The sequence below is a fragment of the Toxorhynchites rutilus genome, chromosome 2 (genome assembly GCF_029784135.1).
Source record: "Toxorhynchites rutilus septentrionalis strain SRP chromosome 2, ASM2978413v1, whole genome shotgun sequence".
Lineage (NCBI taxonomy): Eukaryota > Metazoa > Arthropoda > Insecta > Diptera > Culicidae > Toxorhynchites > Toxorhynchites rutilus.
Window position 1 is genome coordinate 30,371,552 of NC_073745.1, and position 18,911 is coordinate 30,390,462.

The 18,911-nt window shown below is 43.2% G+C and overlaps 1 long non-coding RNA gene and 1 pseudogene across 1 annotated transcript; one reads left to right on the plus strand and one right to left on the minus strand.

Annotated features, from left to right (window-relative positions):
• The first annotated feature begins 9,635 nt into the window (after nt 1-9,635).
• Nucleotides 9,636-11,644, plus strand: LOC129765002 (uncharacterized). Its single transcript, XR_008741319.1, has 3 exons — nt 9,636-10,224; nt 10,310-10,379; nt 10,460-11,644. It is a non-coding gene; the product is annotated as an uncharacterized LOC129765002 (long non-coding RNA).
• A 5,406-nt stretch (nt 11,645-17,050) lies between these two features.
• LOC129772072 (U4 spliceosomal RNA) lies at nt 17,051-17,133 on the minus strand (annotated as a pseudogene).
• Between the last annotated feature and the right edge of the window lie 1,778 nt (nt 17,134-18,911).

The following is an 18,911-nucleotide window of genomic DNA, read 5'->3' on the forward strand; positions in this document are numbered from 1 at the left end:
GAAAGACCGTGTCTATGCCAACTCTCCGCAAACTCTTGAACATTTGAAAGACAACATTCGTGAAGTTATGACCGAGATACCGCCCCATATGTGCCGAAAAGTCATCGAAGCCCTAGGTGGACATTTGAATGATGTTGTATTTCACACATAATGGCATAAACCAAACTTTAATTTGAAATAAAAGTTTCATCGAAATTCGAATTCTAAGTGTGTTTTATTTCAATTTACTTTCGGAATTTGAAGTTGGAAAACCCTGTATAACTCATCATCACGGGAGAACGGCAGATCAGATCTACGTCGTCCATATATTTTGTGAGTTTGTCTTCACCCAAATTAGAATGATAGAGTACTTTGGAAAATATTTGAGATGATTGGAAAAAATTGAAAAAATTGACTATGCATATCCTTATATATATATATATAAGAAGGATATTTAAAATAAAAAGGGATAATTCGAAAATAACAGGTACGCATATGTATGTTTCGTTGAGAAAATCATCATTTAGATCAATTTTACGGATCTGAACGCTAACATACAAACTCTCTTGAAGTATATTCGTTATTTTTACCAAACAGAATATTCTCTAGCAATACATAATATGGCAGAACGACGTTTGCCGGGTCAGCTAGTAGATTCATAATTGTTTATCTACACTCATTCAATCATTTAAATTCCGGCCGGAGACGCACTGCCGAGTTACTCAGACATTTTGAAATTATCAGTAACCCTTTTAGCTTGGCGTTTGAGAAGAAAAACAATACAACAGAAGTGAAGAAATAAAAAAAACGAATATATAAACAATAACTTTCCATCACCCACGAAAAAAAAAAACTCGAATCCGGACCCGGAGCAAGGTGGTCACATCAAAGCGGGCGCTGCGGGGGTTGGGAAAAAAATTGGAAACGTCGCTCAAGCCAACTCAAGCTCCGGTCGCTCGCATGAAATCGGATCTTTCTCGGAAAGCTGAAGTTCCTTTAATGCACATACACTGTGCTCGTGGTGTCCTCGTTGCATGGCATGGCACTCCATCCCTCCATCCCGTTGTTGTGTGCTCTCTAAATAAATCATTCACACTGTCTGTTCTCCCCGGGAACGCGCGTATAAAAGACGCGCGTCGTCATCGTTGTCTACTCTCCGACGACGTCGTCGTCATTTTCGTCGGGATGTTTATTTTTTCGGCTCGCGGGAAAATTTTTAATTAACTTCTAAGGTTACCACCCGCACCACGGACCACGGACTTCTGCGTACTCGACGGGTACAAATTGGATAGTATTGTTCTTCATATCGGTATCTAGTCTCACAGCCGCTGATAGGAATGATGATGGATGCGCCCTCTATAAGTTTAGATACATCTGACAACTGTCAATTTCGCAGTAGGCCACACTTATGAGCGCAGAAACAGTTGGATCCATTGTTTAGAACCCGTCAAGGAACTTACCCATGAAATCCGTGACGCCAATCTACGATGGGGGCAGGCGTCTCCGTTCGCATTAGTTCGATGGAGCGATGGCGAAGAAACTTCAACAATTATTTTCCGGGCGATTTATGGAGAAAAACCAGAAGTTGTTTTGTTTTGTTTTGGAGATTCCATCGTTAGGCCGGCTGAGACTGGGCTCCGTGTCGGAGAAACGTCGGCTAGTTAAAACGAAAAACATAAAAAAGTGACCCGGCATGATGTAAACAAAATGGTAAACTGTAAACAGTTTATCCCTTATGGTAGTGCTTTTGATACCCCTTTTTATAAACTGAAATGAAGGAAAAACGGAGGATAACATTTATTGATGGAAATACTCATAATGAAATGCGACACGGATATCGTAAGAGAGTTTCTCAAATAACATCAACATGACGTTGTCTTATGGCTGGGATGCATTTTATGCCTCGTTCATGTTCAACGAAGACATAACAATCAGGGGTGCTAGATGTGAATAAATGTCTCCATTTTGCAGATTGTTTTCCCTGTTGGGTGTGAACCACTGCGTCCATTGTTTTGAACCTAAGTGGTGCGGACTCAATCCACTTCATTTTCAAGCAAATTCATGCATGTTTTCAAGCGATTTCTTGCAATGAACTTTCAGACCACCAGAGATGCCAGATTTACAAATATGTTTGTAAATTTACAGACATATCTGTAAAACACTTTTTATTTTTGTTGCGGACTTTTTGGATATAACAATATTTCACAGGTTTTTGAAAAATAAGAGGCTCTATTCATCACATTAAAGATATTTGACTCACCGCATGACATTTTTCCATAAAGGGTGTTTCACATCAAATTGTATCACGGAAAAAATGCTGTAGAAATTCGCCCAGTAGACCGATCCTTTTGAAAATTTTAGACAGTAAAATAAAAACCATTAAACAACTTTTGGCATTTTCTTTTTATTCATACTTTGATCCCAAGCCCATATGCTCGCACCTTCCTCTTTACCCCGTCCATAAGGTTCTGTACAACGTCAGATTGTAGTTTTTTTTTAACAGAAATCCATTTTCTCTTGAAGTCCGCCTCCGATTTGACAACTTTTGGGTTCTTTCAGAGGGCCTGCTTCATAATCGCCCAATATTTCTCTATTGGGCGAAGCTCCGGCGCGTTGGGCGGGTTCATTTCCTTTGGCACGAAGGTGACCCCGTTGGCTTCGTACCACTCCAACATGTCCTTTGAATAGTGGCACGAAGCGAGATCCGGCCAGAAGATGGTCGGGCCCTCGTGCTGCTTCAATAGTGGTAGTAAGCGCTTCTGTAGGCACTCCTTAAGGTAAACCTGCCCGTTTACCGTGCCGGTCATCACGAAGGGGGCGCTCCGCTTTCCGCAAGAGCAGATCGCTTGCCACACCATGTACTTTTCGGCAAACTTGGATAGTTTCTGCTTGCGAATCTCCTCCGGAACGCTGAATTTGTCCTCTGCGGAGAAGAACAACAGGCCCGGCAGCTGGCGAAAGTCCGCTTTGACGTAGGTTTCGTCGTCCATTATCAGGCAATGCGGCTTCGTCAGCATTTCGGTGTACAGCTTCCGGGCTCGCGTCTTCTCCACCATGTTTTGCCTTTCGTCGCGGTTAGGAGCCTTCTGAACCTTGTATGTACGCAGGCCCTCCCTCCGCTGGACGAATGAACTTGACAAATTTAGCTTATTGGCGACATCCCGGACCGAACTTCTCGTATCACGTCTAAACTGCTTAACTACGCGCTTGTGGTCTTTTTCAGTGACGGAGCATCCATTTTTGTCGTTCTTCACCTTCAGGTCGATGGTTAGGTTCTCGAAGTATCGTTTTAGTACTCTGCTGACCGTGGATTGGACGATTCCCAGCATCTTACCGATGTCCCGATGTGACAACTCCGGATTTTCGAAATGAGTGCGCAGGATTAATTCACGACGCTCTTTTTCGTTCGACGACATTTTTCCAAATTTACGAAAAATTGACAGTGAAGCATGGCCAACGTGATCTATACACTCTTATCTGATTATAAGCGAAAGCTGAAGATATAATTCCTAAAAATTAAATTTCTACAGCGTTTTTTCCGTGATGCAATTTGATGTGACACACCCTTTACATAACACAGGACGCATCTCGTCTAGGGACACAGAGGGCGGTTTTCATCATATCTCGCTCCACTTCGGTATCTTTTGTCTGATACGCACCATCCAACGACTGTTTATCATCTGGTGGAGTGAACAAACAATACACAACAACCAAACAAAACGGCCCTTTTCAGGAGGCCACCAAATCATTATCAAAAAGTTTAACGATGTAATTCTTCAAACATATCCAAAATCAACAGATAGCCTAACGGAATCCTACGTCCTACTGCGGTCGTGTCTCGGACACAACCCTCCTGTGACTTTTTTTTTCCGACATTTCAATTGGATCTTTTTTGACAGTCGATTTGATTCAGTCCGCAATACCTAGGTAAAAAAGTTACTTGAATAACATCAATCTGGCGTTATCTTATGAACGGGTTGCATTTTATGCGTCTGTCAGTTTCAAGGCTGCCAAATATGCAGACATGGTTGTATTTTCCTTTATTTTTCAACTGTATTATACAATGGCAATCCTGCTCTCAACTAATGGCAACAGGAAAAACGTGGCAAATAAAATCGCATCTACTTGACGGCGGACAGCAGCGAAAGAAGGGAAACGTTTTCCTGTTATTAAGAGTGGGTACTTCATAAAATTACCCACCGCAAGCACTAATTTACATGCAGTGCTCCTCCCCCGCGGCCAACGGTTCAAACATGTGTAGTTAAAATTATACAAGAAAATATATCGGCACGGTTGCGGAAAATCAATAGACTTTCGGGCACATGTGGTCCGAAAAAGTTCTGCTCGCTTAATTTATTCTTTTATTATTGCTCCGCTCCGGGATACGATGCTGCACCGTTCGTTACCGCCTAGAATCACCCCAATAGGCAAAACGGCGCTCTTTGGCGTCCCATTTTTTAACGACCAGAGCGGCTCATTCGCACGGTTAGCCAGGCAGATTCATTCATTTCGAGAGTGTTTCATATGTATATTTGCAATTTGTTCGGGTTTTATTGCAAACATCTGTTGTCCATCTGCAGGCAGGAAGAGCGCAAAAAAAAAATAACTAAAATTACGATACCCACCGTCCTACACTTCTGTAAAAGAATGTAATGATGGATGCAGAAGGAACCGAAGGGCCGAAAGCCAATATGAACCCGAAGCATTCGTTCGATCTGAGTTCTGGCCGCCGCCTAGTTGAACCCTTTACTGTGAAACCAGTTGCTGGCCCAGATGTACAGAAACTTGTAACTAATACCACACGTGCATGGTCCCTTTCACTGATTGGCTTTACCACGAAGTAAGGAAACGCCATGTCAACAGCAGAAATGGATCACGAGCCCGTAATTCAACCCCCGAAAGCTACGCTACGATCGTAGCGATCGCGCATGGCTAATTCGGGCGTCGAATTTCCTCCCGAAGATGCACCATGCACATGCACACCACAAATCTGAATCCTTTCGCTTCGTGGTCACATTTTTAGCTGCCTCTGCAGCTCTGTCGCGACCCGCGGCTGAGAGTGGAAGCGGGAGATCCACCACCAGCGATAAAAAGCGTCAAACGGGGAAGTCATGGTTTCATTATGATTTTAATAATCTTTTTAATGAACCATAGTTGTGTCTCCCTTACTCCCGAGATCCTGTTCGGCTCGGTGTTTGCGATCACAATGCAGTAATGAAATGAAACTCGCACAAAAAAACGACGAGAAAAAAACCGATACGACAACAGAGAAAAACACTCTTTAATGAGCTACGGACGATAAATTTTCATAACTCGGAAAGCGATGCAATGGAGATTAGATGATGATGAAGATGCTGCCCGGAAAAACGACAGAAAAAAAGAAGCGAAACCATTTCGTAGGGGGCAATCTTTTCTTGTTGCGTTTGTTGTTTTCGACTCTGTGTCTGCTGCAGCTGGGAGATCGGTACTGAGAGCATTTCGACAAGTGTTAATTTCGGAGCTATTTTCTGTTCGCTCCCAATAATAGCCGGTGGTAGTTTATTAGGTAAAACAAATCTTAATAGTACGCGATGTTGATTCACGACGCCATTATTAAGTCAGCGGATTTTGAGGGGGAACATACCATGAGAAGAAAATGAGTGGATTCCCCGTTGACGGGGTAAGACAGTAATTCAAAGTCGTTTCCACATTTTTTCTTCACATACTATCGGAATTAGATAGGATAACATCAATGTCCTGGAAAAAAGGTAATGAAGATGGTGGTTTTTCTAGCGACATAGCATGCGTTGCCATAACTATTTCTCAAATAGTGACGTCAGTAGTTGTGTTTGTGTTTCAGGAAGTGTTTTATCAACTAAAAACGTACATGTTATTGGAGTTCCCGCTGAATATGAAGCTAATGTGACAGTGTGCAGTGAATATTTGTGAAATCACGTCGAAAAAGGCGGATAAAAGTGATATTTCCATGTGCCATTTTCACTCTCCCACGTTCATAGAAACAAACGAGCTTTGATTATTTTAATGTTAAGAAGTTGATGTTTTGAAGGCTTTCAGTGTCGGTATGTATATTGTGAGAAAACAATCGGCAATTATTAAGAATTTCACCGAAAATGCTTTCGAGATCTAAGTATACGACTGCTCTCTGGACCTTTTTACTACATGAATAATCGAAATAAGCCACAATACAATTGTTATCTGTTGAAAAACAAACAGCTGAATGATTCCATGAGATTTTCGACTCAAATTATCATGCAACCGTGAGTACATTGGACATTGTTTTGTTTCTTCCATATTCAGTAAAACCTGTTTTTGTGCAGTTTTTTTTTTGTGCGATTTTTTTGTGCGATTTTTTTGTGCGATTTTCTGTTCTTGTGCGGTGTATGAAAAGAAGCATATTTGACGAAGTTATCGTCCATTTTGTTTTTTTTCGATGGTTTATATGCATTTCAGTGCGAAAAAATCAATTATCCACTATTATCCACTTCTGAAATCATTCCCCTCCTCTCATCAAATGCTCTAAGTTTTTCTAATTTTTTGCATGACATGATTTCTAACAGCAACACGTTTCGACATGCAACTAAAAACACAAAACTGCCACGCGGAACCGAAAAGGCAAAGTGTCCCATGGCAAAGCAGGGAAACAAAATGGAATTGAACGGTGAATGGCGTGGACTTAAGTTATTAATCTTGGGGGAAACTTTTTTATGCGGTCCCTATCTACCGCACAAAAAAAGTTTTTTTCAAAATGTGTACCGAACTGTGTAACATCTAACTCCATTAGGAAATCCCCCATTACGCCATTCACCATCTAGAATCCTATCACATGTCTCACCAGGTTGGCTGTTAGACTCTCACTGCGAAGCTGTGTGTAATCTCTCACTGCACATCGCCATATGCAGTATATAATGCAGGGTGACATACAGCAGTTATGTCGTATCCCACACACGAACACGATTTTTTAAAGCTGCTGGTGAAGTTTTGCACGATTTTTTATGCGACTTTTTTGTGCGGTCCCTATTCCCCGCACAAAAAAAGGTTTGCCTGTACTACTAGCAGCCAAATACTACTGAATTTATTGAGAGAGTGCAGAATTCATTCAAACAATTACAAGAGTTTGAATGAATTCTCTAACATTTCAGATAAACAATCCCCCTTTCGCTTCCTGCCGTTCTCCTCTAACGGGCGCACATTGTTCCATAGATCTGCCTTGAGCTCTCCGAGTAGTCTGGTAGGTTTGGCAATGACAGCTAAATTTGCAGCACATCTTGCCTTGCGAATCATATCCTCTAAGCCGGGGCTTGACTGAAACCAATGTCGTAAACGGCTTCCTCCGTTTGCTTGAATGTTTATACAGGTCGGACTCGATTGTATATAATCGCAATTTCACTTTCAACGTTAATTTTGGAATCCAATACATAATCGAATCACAAAAAAGGTTTTTTTCTATTAATGTTTGACATTCATACATTAGTGAAAAAATTGTTTTCTTGAGATTCGATTATGTATAGGATTTGAAAATAATTGTTGAAAAAAAAAATGGTCGACTATATATAATCGAGTCCGACCTGTATAAACAAATCCAGTTAAAAACATTAATTGGATGCAAGGAAAGTACCGATAGGACATTGTTGAACAGAAACCGCGCTGTAAGAGTACCGCGTTATAGGAGGGTTGACTGTTGTTTGGAACGCAACGAATTTGACAAATTATGTGAGATGAATAATGAGCTGAAAATTTGAATCAGTTCTCGAAAGAAGGGCATTTATGTGTTTTTATTTCTCTTTGCGAAAAAATTTTCAGCAAACATTACTTTTTGTTCAAACATAAATCCTTGAACACCCATCAAAATCCAAAACATCTATATATTAGGCTGTCAAAAAAGTCCTGCGGTATTTCCGCGAGGTGTCGTTGTAAGCGCCTAGTTCTAGTTGTATTCATTGTATCGATTCATACTATAGCTTGTTGGAAAGGTATTTTTGCGCGCTATAATATAGTCCTTGACAGTGTTTTGTTTGGTTAAGTCGTTCGTGAGTTATAGTGTCGCAAATATGGAGCAAAATAAAGAGAAAATCCGACATATTTTACAGTACTACTATGACAAAGGCAAAAATGCATCTCAAGCTGCCAATAAAATTTGTGCAGTTTATGGACCCGATACAGTTTCCATTTCCACCGCACAACGATGGTTTCAACGTTTTCGTTCTGGCGTAGAGGTCGTCGAAGATGCGCCACGCTCCGGAAGGCCTGTCGTCGAAAATTGCGACAAAATCGCTGAATTAGCCGAGAAAGACCGGCATAGTAGCAGCCGTAGCATCGGCCAAGAGCTGGGGATAAGTCATCAAACCGTTATTAACCATTTCGATTCACAAAGAAGCTCGATGTATGGGTGCCACACACGTTGACGCAAAAAAAACATCTTTGACCGTATCGACGCATGTGAATCGCAACAAAATCGACCCGTTTCTGAAGCGGATGGTGACTGGCGATGAAAAGTGGGTCACTTACGACAACGTGAAGCGCAAACGGTCGTGGTCGAAGCCCGCTGAAGCGGCTCAGACGGTGGCCAAGCCCTCATTAACGGCCAGGAAGGTTCTGCTGTGTGTTTGGTGGGATTGTCAAGGAATAATCTATTATGAGCTGCTTCCCTATGGCCAAACGCTCAATTCGGACCTGTACTGCCAACAACTGGACCGCTTGAAGGTAGCACTCTTGAAGAAGAGGCCATCTTTGATAAACAGAGGCCGCATTGTCTTCCATCAGGACAACGCCAGGCCACACACTTCTTTGGTGACGCGCCAGAAGCTCCGGGAGCTCGGATGGGAGGTTCTTTTGCATCCGCCGTATAGTCCGGACCTTGCACCAAGTGACTACCACCTGTTTTTGTCCATGGCGAACGAGCTAGGTAGTCAGAAGTTAGCCACAAAAGAGGCCTGTGAAAATTGGCTATCCGAGTTTTTTGCCAATAAGGAAGCGAGCTTCTATAACAGGGGTATTATGAAGTTGGCATCTCGTTGGGAACAAGTCATCGAACAAAACGGCGCATATTTGCCTTAAAACAGATGATTGTAACTAATTTTATGAACAAATGAAAATTCAAAAAAAATACCGCAGGACTTTTTTGACAGCCTAATATATAAAAATGGATTTCTGTCTGCCTGTCTGTCTGATTGTTATGGACTCGGAAACTACTGAACCGATCGACATGAAAATTAGTATGTAGGGGTTTTTGGGGTCGAGGAAGGTTCTTATGATAGTTCGAGACCCCTCCCCCTCTTTAAGGAGGGGGGGGGCAGCCTTAGAAATGAAACACAAATTTCTGCATAACTCGAGAACGAATCAAGCAAATGGAACCAAATTTGGCATATGGAGGTATTAGAGTGCAATAAATGTTTTTATGGTGGTTTGACACCCCTTTCCCTTCTCTAAAGAGTGGGGGGAGGGTTCTTAACTACTCCAGAACTAATCAAACAAATGGAATCAAACTTAACATATAGAGGTTTTAGGTATCGATAAACGTTTCCATGGTAGTTCATGGTAGCTTGCAAGTGGATGAAAAATCGAAAAACGAGAATTGTGATAATCTGATATTATAATGACGTGTTTTAGTAGAAGTACTAGGAATTTTATAGCAAAAGGTAATTTTAAAGGGTGTAGCGTGGTACTGGTTTCGACATTTGGAAGCCCCTCGTTTAGTTATTTTGAAGTTCAGATTCTACACCAGCTCACTTGTGTGAATCGGAGCCTCTCTCTTCTTTCAATGTATTGGATGTAAGGCAACGCGAGTGCCGCTCCTCTTTTTAGATTTGAGCAACTTGGCATAATGGGTGCTGGATGTGATTCGACGGCTGTGTTTTAGCCAAGACACCCAAATACCAATACACCCGAAAGACTCATGCTTTCCTTTTTTCATTTTTTTCGTTTGGATATTTCCCCCAAATAGCAGAGTCTTTCGGCGGAGGTTTTCTTGTTCTTGGAACCTCAAAAACCCGGCAAGCGATTCGATTTGAACTGCGCTCGGGAGGTTAAAGGTGATCGCCCGAGAATATTTGAATATGAGACCGATGTAGGGACAAGGGAACTTGGCATGACTTGCGTGATTATTAACTTCGTTAATAATTACGCAGTTCCGGTCCTATTGATTAGTACGCTGATCTGAGGACTAAAAATTATGTTCTTCCATTTCAACGTGGACCGTGGAAGAGGTCGGAGTGGTGTTATTTTCTTGAACCGCGAATTTCACAAAAGGTAGTTGGTGTTTTAATTATCGCGAGTTAGTTGTGCTCATTAGTGTTCTTTTTTTTTTTTTTTTTTTTTGTTCAAATTTTGTTAGCTGGATAGTCGATAGATTTAGGCAAAGTTGAAGTTGTACCCTCCCGTGCATCCGTTAAATACATCCGGAGGTAAGAATGGCATTGTGGTTTGGCTCATGTGGCGTAATTTTGAATGGTTCTTGTGTGTGCTTTTCGTGTAACCTCTTTAGGAAGCGCCGCTACTGACCCCACGGAGTCAACGTTGGAATTGACCAAAAATCCAGCCAAGGCTCAAACCTTTCCGCCTGGTTCGAAGACTGCGCTGCGCGAACAATACGGGCAGCCGCAACAGGCGTAAACCGGAAGTTAGGACCGCTCATCGCACGCCCAGCTAGGAGTAGAACCCGTCGACGTAGCGAATCACATAAATCCATGGTAGTGAGTACCTTTTTTCCTTATCCATTATTAACATGCGCATGTAGGATAAGTGATATTGAGCAAAACGCTATAAATAGCTACTAACCACGAAAGCCACACAATTCAAAGCCATACACACACAAATAATGCATGCAGTGGAGAGCTCACTCCATATGACTGTGTAATTTCAATCGCTATAAGCGAAGCCATTCATGAATAGCCTAACGGAGTAAATAGCAAGCGCGCCGTCTTCTCAACCTAGATGTGATGAGATCGAGACTTGGGAGGAAAATTAGAGTAGAGTAATGAAATTTGATTAATGTTCTTAGAGTAAATAAATTTTCTATGTTGATGGATGTTCTTTCCTGATTGACTAAATGTTCAATGTAGAAGAGAAGTGTTGATGAAGCTAATTGATTTAAGTGATTGAGAATGTTGTGAGAGATGTTTTGATATTTAATGTAGTGTAAAATAAACTTTTCCGTTCGATTTATATGTTAAGGTCTAAGAAACAAATGTGTATTTACTGGCTCGCGGTGGCCTAAACACCGACGAACCCGTTCACTCTTCTTTTTGTGTTAATTAGGTCACGAGTCAGGGTGGAGACTCCTTTTTTTGTTTACTTCCACTCTCACTCCTACGCTCCGAAGCGAGCTCTGAAGTTGAGGGGAAGATCATTATTAGTAGGTCCAGTGAGGAGACCTCAGCATAAGTGGTAGTCAGTGGGATCGACCCAGACTTCCTTGTGTCTGCATTACGTCTCGTGGACAAACGATATCGCGGGTTCTCCCGAGAGTGCAGGAAAAAAGTCGCGAAGCTAACCGGGTTGGTGAGGAGAAAAGGACAAACCCGCCCTCAGTGGGTGTCTCATTGCCGGGCAAGGAAAATAACACGGCGGTCGGTCTCCCTCACGGGAGTGGCGCTTAAGCCGACCGCTTATCTGCGCAAATTCCCCGGTAGCGACGGGCTCGCGCGCTCCCCCGGCGTCGCGGGTTACATTTGGCGCTATGTACCTTTCAGAAAGGAACTAATAATAGAAAACACACCTATGTGGAAAGTCTACGTCGAATCCCATCGATTGAGGAATCGTTGAGACTTTGGAAGATTGCCTAAAGTCTGGGTTGAAAGCTCACAATGATTCAAAAAAAAAAAAAGTAGCAAAGTTCACGAAGAAAAGGAAAGAGTCGGAGCGATGACCTGTGCAAAGTAGCGGTCATGGTACCGCGAAGCGTAAAGCGAGCACTGATGATGATTTTCGAAACAATCAGTAGTGGACTTTGTGAAGAAACGAAGAGGAGAGCGCCTCAGCACTTGAAAGCAGTCGGAAGAAGAAGAGACTAGATAAACCTCTCGATCTGGGTGATTCCGTAGAATCAAGCATTTGAAAGCTATGTAGCCGAAGTGACTAACGGGAATCCCAACGAAAACATCAAGAAAGAGACCGACCTTCGGAACCGAGTTGGTAGGGAAAAGCGACCCGGATTGTAAATATTTGTAAATATTAGTTGTAGTTAGTTATTATTTTTTCCTAGTTCCCTAACCCTTACTTCTAGTGTTAGTCTTAATTCTAGTTAGATTAGTTTGTTAATTCATTAAAAAGTTATAGTCACTCACGTTTTTCCTTTGTTTATATTCCATATTTTTCGGTTGTTTTTGTTTTTTTCGTCATTTTTGGCGTTCCGGTATTCCATTATTTATTTGTTTTTTTTTTGGTTCGAAGAAATTCCGTTTAGTTTATTAGGTTATCCGTGTTGGTACAGTTTCCTTAGTTTAATTCCTAAAATAAGTAAAAAATTAATAGATATTTAGATTGAATAATTACATTTTGGTTATCGTTGTGATTTTGGTCTTGTCACTGTGTCCTCCAGCTCATATTCCGTGTCCTATCCTTGAAAATTTTCCTGTCCGTGTTTCCCTTGTGTTTCACCAGTGTCCAGATCCAGTTGTTCCCGTTTTCTACCGGCTTTTCAGTAGCCTCCATCCTTTTCCATTATTGTGTTTTCTTTTGATGATTTTCATTCCATTCCTGTGTTTTCCTTCAGTTGTGGTTTCCAAGAGTTGTCCTAGTCGTTTTGCAGATTCCTTCATTATTTGTCTCCAATGGTCCCGTTCAATATTCCTCCGTCCTTTTTGTCCTAGTCCCTTTTTGGTCCCGTTCCTGGTCATCCTCGTCCTTCGTCGTTGTTTGGATCGTTTCCTCAGCAACAATCCAGTCCAATCGGTGATGCTGTTCCCCTTGTCGAACCTAATCTGGGAAAGAAAAAGAGAAAAAAAAGCTTAACACCTAAGAATTGGAACGACTCACCATCTTCACTTTCCTTTTCCATCGTTGTCCATATCGCTCACAAGGTTTTTTCTTCATAAACACGGAATCGTCCGTGTGAAACACATAAATTAAAAAAAAAAAAAAAAAAAAAAAAAAAAAAAACAAACTTCACTGACCAAACCATCGCTCCGGTTTGTTTACTTCTTAAACACTGTTTAGTTGGCAATAGCTTGAGTGACTTGTGTGAGTGTATTGGGAGAATGAGTGTACATCGCTTGTAAGCGAGGGGTGCGTGAATGTGTGATTGGTTGATTATTTAGTTTTGTTTTGTGATTTTGTTAGGAAAAAGGTCATCTCATCGTTGGAGCATGCCAACGATTGAGAATGGCGAACTTTAAGATTTTTCTTCGGTGGAAGCACGCAATCTTTGGAGTTTCCAAAGTAGCTTCCATATCCGAAGAAATTTCGGGCTAATTTAAGATGGATATTGTTTTCATTCCTTTTTACTCGGGTAAAGTTCTGAGGTCGGAATGAACAATATTCATCGAGTTATTTTTTCGACGTAGGTCGATAGTACGTTTTTTTTACATCTCCAGAAATACTTCTATTAATGAGAAGTGGAGGATGTAAGGATTTTAGTTATAGTTTTGGGTAATTTTGAGTATATTTTTTTCTTCATTTTGTGTGAATAGGATTGTCAACTAATAGTAGTTCTTGAAGGTCAGATCGATTGATGTATTTTCGAGTTTTTCTTGTTTCTCAGTTCAGTAGTTAGTTAGTTGCTGTAATGCCGGTAATTTTTGATGGGCGTTTAGAGTTAACCTTTTACAGTGGTTCGCATGACATTTCGCTGGAGACCGGAGCTGTAAAGCGTTGATGGTCAGTTACAGACAGATTACCCGATCTGATACTGGAGATAGAGGATGAGTCAATTCAGTTTGACGATGACCACATATGACCCCGAAAATGTTAGTGGACATTCTGCGAAGGGAGACTCTATTTTCGCCTTCGAAAATTTGATTGGTTTATGCCAATCAAATTTTCGAAAATTCAGCAGGGAATGATGTAGCGTGGTACTGGTTTCGACATTTGGAAGCCCCTCGTTTAGTTATTTTGAAGTTCAGATTCTACACCAGCTCACTTGTGTGAATCGGAGCCTCTCTCTTCTTTCAATGTATTGGATGTAAGGCAACGCGAGTGCCGCTCCTCTTTTTAGATTTGAGCAACTTGGCATAATGGGTGCTGGATGTGATTCGACGGCTGTGTTTTAGCCAAGACACCCAAATACCAATACACCCGAAAGACTCATGCTTTCCTTTTTTCATTTTTTTCGTTTGGATATTTCCCCCAAATAGCAGAGTCTTTCGGCGGAGGTTTTCTTGTTCTTGGAACCTCAAAAACCCGGCAAGCGATTCGATTTGAACTGCGCTCGGGAGGTTAAAGGTGATCGCCCGAGAATATTTGAATATGAGACCGATGTAGGGACAAGGGAACTTGGCATGACTTGCGTGATTATTAACTTCGTTAATAATTACGCAGTTCCGGTCCTATTGATTAGTACGCTGATCTGAGGACTAAAAATTATGTTCTTCCATTTCAACGTGGACCGTGGAAGAGGTCGGAGTGGTGTTATTTTCTTGAACCGCGAATTTCACAAAAGGTAGTTGGTGTTTTAATTATCGCGAGTTAGTTGTGCTCATTAGTGTTCTTTTTTTTTTTTTTTTTTTTTGTTCAAATTTTGTTAGCTGGATAGTCGATAGATTTAGGCAAAGTTGAAGTTGTACCCTCCCGTGCATCCGTTAAATACATCCGGAGGTAAGAATGGCATTGTGGTTTGGCTCATGTGGCGTAATTTTGAATGGTTCTTGTGTGTGCTTTTCGTGTAACCTCTTTAGGAAGCGCCGCTACTGACCCCACGGAGTCAACGTTGGAATTGACCAAAAATCCAGCCAAGGCTCAAACCTTTCCGCCTGGTTCGAAGACTGCGCTGCGCGAACAATACGGGCAGCCGCAACAGGCGTAAACCGGAAGTTAGGACCGCTCATCGCACGCCCAGCTAGGAGTAGAACCCGTCGACGTAGCGAATCACATAAATCCATGGTAGTGAGTACCTTTTTTCCTTATCCATTATTAACATGCGCATGTAGGATAAGTGATATTGAGCAAAACGCTATAAATAGCTACTAACCACGAAAGCCACACAATTCAAAGCCATACACACACAAATAATGCATGCAGTGGAGAGCTCACTCCATATGACTGTGTAATTTCAATCGCTATAAGCGAAGCCATTCATGAATAGCCTAACGGAGTAAATAGCAAGCGCGCCGTCTTCTCAACCTAGATGTGATGAGATCGAGACTTGGGAGGAAAATTAGAGTAGAGTAATGAAATTTGATTAATGTTCTTAGAGTAAATAAATTTTCTATGTTGATGGATGTTCTTTCCTGATTGACTAAATGTTCAATGTAGAAGAGAAGTGTTGATGAAGCTAATTGATTTAAGTGATTGAGAATGTTGTGAGAGATGTTTTGATATTTAATGTAGTGTAAAATAAACTTTTCCGTTCGATTTATATGTTAAGGTCTAAGAAACAAATGTGTATTTACTGGCTCGCGGTGGCCTAAACACCGACGAACCCGTTCACTCTTCTTTTTGTGTTAATTAGGTCACGAGTCAGGGTGGAGACTCCTTTTTTTGTTTACTTCCACTCTCACTCCTACGCTCCGAAGCGAGCTCTGAAGTTGAGGGGAAGATCATTATTAGTAGGTCCAGTGAGGAGACCTCAGCATAAGTGGTAGTCAGTGGGATCGACCCAGACTTCCTTGTGTCTGCATTACGTCTCGTGGACAAACGATATCGCGGGTTCTCCCGAGAGTGCAGGAAAAAAGTCGCGAAGCTAACCGGGTTGGTGAGGAGAAAAGGACAAACCCGCCCTCAGTGGGTGTCTCATTGCCGGGCAAGGAAAATAACACGGCGGTCGGTCTCCCTCACGGGAGTGGCGCTTAAGCCGACCGCTTATCTGCGCAAATTCCCCGGTAGCGACGGGCTCGCGCGCTCCCCCGGCGTCGCGGGTTACAAGGGTAGATTAGAAGATCAATCAATGAACAGTTCTGCGATTGGATCCATTATTTTTATTTATTTATAATGATACTACATCCCATTGAGAGATTAGATCTTCTTCACAATTTTTCGCCAATAGTCCCGATCCATGGCTGCAGTTCTCCAACTCCCGGCTGCACCGATTCTTGCCAAGTCCTGCTCCACCTGGTCCAACCACCTCGCTCGCTGGGCTCCTCTCCTTCTTGTTCCTACCGGATTCGATGCGAACACCATCTTTGCAGGGCTGCTGTCCGGCAATCTTGCAACATACCCTGCCCATCGCACTCGTCCAGCCTTGGCGACTTTCTGAATGCTGGGTTCGCCGTAGAGTTGCGCCAGTTCGTGGTTCATTCTCCTTCTCCATACTCCGCTTTCCTGTACACCACCGTATATTGTTCTGAGCACTCGGCGTTCGAAAACTCCAAGCGCTTGTGAGTCCTCTTCAAGCATCGTCCATGCTTCGTGCCCATAGAGAACAACCGGTCGAATTAGGGATTTGTACATGGTACACTTCGTACGGGGTCGGAGTTTGTTGGACCTCAAGGATTTGCGGAGCCCATAGTAGGCACGACTTCCATTGACAATGCTACCAAGAAGAACTCTGTTGCGATCAGTCCCTCCAGCTAGCATGTATTTAGACTTAGACGCATTGATCCCAAGCCCAATCAGCCCTGCTTCGTGTTTCAGTCGGGTATACAAGTCGGCTACCGTCGCATGTGTTCTTCCGATTATGTCCACGTCGTCGGCGAAGCAGATAAACTGACTAGACTTGTTGAAAATCGTGCCCCGCATGTTGAAGCCCGCTCTCCGCATAACACCTTCCAGCGCCACGTTGAAGAGCAGACAGGAGATTCCATCGCCTTGTCGAAGTCCCCTGTGAGTCTCAAATGATTCCGACAGCTCACCTGAGATCCGCACACTGCACCGCACACCGTTCATCGTTGCCTGAATCAGTCTTGTCAACTTTCGGGGAAAGCCGTGTTCGTCCATGATCCTCCATAGCTGTCGTCGGTCGATTGTATCATATGCGGACTTTTTTTTTTTTTTTTGGTTTTCAACTAGCAATAATCGCACCTCGGATGTACCTCATTGGTTACGATATCGCCACTGCGCAAAGCTATATGCGGCCTTGAAGTCGATGAAGATGTGGTGTGTAGGGACCTGATACTCGCGGCACTTTTGGAGGATCTGCCGCAGTGTAAAAATCTGGTCCGTCGTCGAGCAACCGGGCATGAATCCGGCCTGATAACTTCCCACAAATCTACTTACTATTGGCGATAGGCGGCGGAAGAGGATCTGAGACAAAATTTTGTAGGCACCATTCAGGATTGTGATGGCACGATAGTCCAACTTGTCGGCTTTTTTATAGATGGGGCAGATTACCCCGTCCTTCCACTCCTCCGGTAGCTGTTCTGTGTCCCAGATCCTGACTATCAACCGGTGCATACACTCTACAAGTTTTCTCGGACCTCCCTTGAAGAGCTCCGCTACGAGGCCATCCTTACCAGCTGCTTTGTGGTTCTTGAGCTGATTAATGGCCTCCTTAACTTCACCCATCGTCGGGGGTGGTACGTCGTCGTTGTTCATTGCACCGGTGTAGTCCTCCTCAACGCCGTCTAGGTCTCCTGTCTGCGCGCTGTTCAGGTGTTCATCGTAGTGCTGCCTCCACCTTTCGATCACCTCGCGTTCGTTCGTCAAGATGCCTCCTTCCTTGTTTCTGCACATTTCGGCCCGCGACACAAAGCCTTTGTGCGAGGCGTTTAGTTTCTTGGAGAACTTCCGCGATTCTCGAGAACGATAAAGCAGCTCCATCTCCTCACACTCTTTCTCTTCCAGGCGGCGCTTTTTTTTCCCGAAAGAGATGTGTTTGCTGCCTTCGTTTCAGTCTGTATCGTTCCACGTTTTGTCGAGTCGCTCGTTGCAGCATGGCTGCGCGTGCTGCATCCTTCTCGTTCAGGAGCGCTCGGCACTCGTCGTCAAACCATTCGTTCCGTTGTCCTCGTTGTTCATACCCGATGACGGTCTCTGCTGTGCTGCTAATTGCTGATTTTAAGGAGTTCCAGCATTCATCGAGGGGAACAGCATCCAGTTCGTCTACCCCCGGTAACGCAGCTTCAAGACGCTGCGAGAATGTTGCAGCAACGTTCGGCTCCTGTAGTCGTCGTAGGTGGTACCGTGGTGAGCGCTGGTGTCTTATGTTATTGACGACTGACAGTTTAGAACGCAGTTTGACCATCACCAGGTAGTGGTCTGAATCGATGTTAGCGCCACGATAGGTTCTGACGTCGATGATATCCGAGAAGTGCCGACCGTCGATCAAAACGTGGTCAATTTGTGTTTCTGTTTGCTGTGGTGATCTCCAGGTGTAACGGTATTGGAGGCTGTGCTGGAAGAAGGTGCTACGTATGGCCATGTTCTTGGAGGCAGCGAAGTCGATAAGTCTTAGGCCATTTTCGTTGGTTCGCTGTTGGGCGCTGAACCTACCAATTACCGGTCTGGATTCCTCCTCCTGGCCGACCATTCAAATCACCGATGACGATTTTGATGTCGTGTTTTGGGCAGCGATCGTATTCACGCTCTAGCTGCGCGTAGAATTCTTCTTTATCGTCATCGGTGCTAGCTAGATGGGGGCTGTGGACGTTGATAATGCTGATATTGAAGAAGTGGCCTCTCATCCTCAATCTGCACATTCTTTCATTGATCGGCCACCAACCAATCACCCGTTTTTGCATCTCCCCCATCACGATGAAAGCTGTACCCAGCTCGTGTGTGTTGCCGCAGCTCTGATAGATGGTATATCCACCATGGAACGATCGCACCATCGAACCTTTCCAGCACACCTCCTGCAGCGCTACGATGTTGAAATTGCGGGCTCTCAATATTTCCGAAAGAATTCG